This window comes from Littorina saxatilis, linkage group LG9, assembly GCF_037325665.1.
Source record: "Littorina saxatilis isolate snail1 linkage group LG9, US_GU_Lsax_2.0, whole genome shotgun sequence".
In the NCBI taxonomy this organism is placed as follows: Eukaryota; Metazoa; Mollusca; class Gastropoda; order Littorinimorpha; family Littorinidae; genus Littorina; species Littorina saxatilis.
The window spans coordinates 62154029-62156528 of NC_090253.1; the positions used below are offsets into that span (position 1 = coordinate 62154029).

The following is a 2500-nucleotide window of genomic DNA, read 5'->3' on the forward strand; positions in this document are numbered from 1 at the left end:
AGAGAACCTTAGAGGCCACAGCCTCGGCCGTCTAAGGGATCTGTGTGTCTGGAGGCACATTTGGTTTCTGAGGTTCAAGCGGAGCTGTTGCCTCTGCTCCCAAGTTCCCGTGTCTGGAGGCGTTTTTGGTATGGAAGCAAACCTGTAGGTTGGGGCCTCTGCCTTTCAGGATGCCAGGACTACAAAATGTGTGTCTTGGGACACATTTAGCTTAAGATTCCAGAAGTGGATCTGTGCTGTGCTGGGTCTGCTGCAAGCACACTAGAACCAGCTCGCAACAGTTGAGGTGAACAGATTGGTGACCAAGACCATCATCGGTTTCTCTCCGAGTGATGGGTGTGGGCGGAGAAAGTCTCCCAGACTGAGAGCATTCTCCCTTCTGTAGCGGATGAGACTAGACATCTCTTCCTTGAGAGTGTCACAACCTTCAAACACGTGTGTGAGGTGTCCAGTCTTGCCACACTGACAGACTACCTTGTCCCAGTAGATGCGTCTGCTGACCGTGCGCAAGCGACGCAACAGGCTCATGGGTCTCGGGGGGAGTGGGAGGTGGTGCCCTTTCCTATTGTAGGGGAGGTGTATCCATCCTCTCTCTTCTCTGCTCGCCCGGATACTACTTCAGGGCCGGATCTGGGGGGGGGGGGGGGGGGTCCTGGGGTTCCGGAAGGCCATCCAATGTACCTCTCAGAGAAAAACAAATGTGGACTTTGGACCCCTGCCTTCAGTTGGAACACCCCCCCCCCCCCTCAAACGAACTTGGTCCGGCCCTGTACTTCTCCAACTCTAAAAGAGTTTGTGTTGAAGGTACTTCTCCCATAGTTTGATAAATCACTTTAATACACTCTTTGACTGCAGTTTATGTTTCTTATTGGCATGAAGGTACTTCTCCCATAGTTTGATAAATCACTTTAATACACTCTTTGACTGCAGTTTATGTTTCTTATTGGCATGAAGGTACTTCTCCCATAGTTTGATAAATCACTTTAATACACTCTTTGACTGCAGTTTATGTTTCTTATTGGCATGAAGGTACTTCTCCCATAGTTTGATAAATCACTTTAATACACTCTTTGACTGCAGTTTATGTTTCTTATTGGCATGAAGGTACTTCTACCATAGTTTGATAAATCACTTTAATACACTCTTTGACTGCAGTTTATGTTTCTTATTGGCATGAAGGTACTTCTCCCATAGTTTGATAAATCACTTTAATACACTCTTTGACTGCAGTTTATGTTTCTTATTGGCATGAAGGTACTTCTACCATAGTTTGATAAATCACTTTAATACACTCTTTGACTGCAGTTTATGTTTCTTATTGGCATGAAGGTACTTCTCCCATAGTTTGATAAATCACTTTAATACACTCTTTGACTGCAGTTTATGTTTCTTATTGGCATGAAGGTACTTCTACCATAGTTTGTTAGACACTTGAGGACACTGTCTGACTGCAAATGACACGTATGTTCCTTATGGGCTATAGACTATTTTCGAAAATAACTATGTCAGGATTATCAGTGTCTGGAAGAGTTAGAGCCCCTTTACCTCGGACAAGATTTTGACAACATTCGAGTTGGAATAGTTTGTTTGGTCTGTTTAGTACACACTTTGCCTGAAATTTAGATGAGTTACTGAATGTTAGCAAGTAATAACAGACATGTCGAGGAAATGGATATTAACATGAGCCGTCAAGCGAATGTTGGTATCATTGTCTTGACTGCACGCACGCACGCACGCACGCACGCACGCACGCACGCACGCACGCACCGTGCACGCACGCACGTACGTACACACACACACACACACACACACACACACACACACACACACACACACACACACACACACACACACACACACACACACAGGGAGGTGGCGTGGCATATTTCTACCATAGCGCAGTTGTTGAGTGTGGTCGTCGGGGAAGCGATGGGGTGGGATGGAGAACGGTGGATGTTCAGAGCTCAAGGTAAACATTAAACAGAAACTCTGATTGATGTTGCAATGCAAGCACAGAACCAATTGCGCACGGAAAAGATCTTTGTAATCTATGTCAGAGTTTGGTGGGTTATAGAATCACAAAAACACCTAGCATGCATCCCTCGAAAGCGGCGTATGGCTGCCTAAATGGCGGGGTAAAAACGGTCATACACGTAAAAGCCATGGGAGTTTCAGCCCATTAACGAAGGAGAAGCTATGAAAGTACCCCTCCCGCACCTCGTCAACACGCTGTTCTGTTATGTACAATGTACAGGTTGTCATTACCCAAAATATATGTCTCCACAGGGTGTGCACAAGCGGACCTCCAAGCAACTCTCCTGGCTTACCCCGGCTATTACATCTCCCAAAACAACATGGGGTCCTGTCTCCCAGTGTCCAGGGAAGACTGTGTCACGCTGTGTGGACAACACCAAGATGCGCGCTCGTGTGATTACGCGTTTGGTAATTCGCTCTGCTGTGCGCAGGCGGTCATCAAGCGGGATGTCCAGCCGGCATTCTG

General features: G+C 46.6%; 1 long non-coding RNA gene across 1 annotated transcript in view; it reads left to right on the plus strand.

The window, feature by feature from the left end:
* Nucleotides 1-2500, plus strand: part of LOC138977501 (uncharacterized) — a 5751-nt gene that overhangs the window by 2998 nt on the left and 253 nt on the right. The window contains exon 3 of the long non-coding RNA XR_011459313.1: nucleotides 2287-2500. This exon is cut by the window's right edge and continues 253 nt beyond it. This is a non-coding gene — a long non-coding RNA (uncharacterized lncRNA). The remainder of the gene's footprint in view (nucleotides 1-2286) is intronic.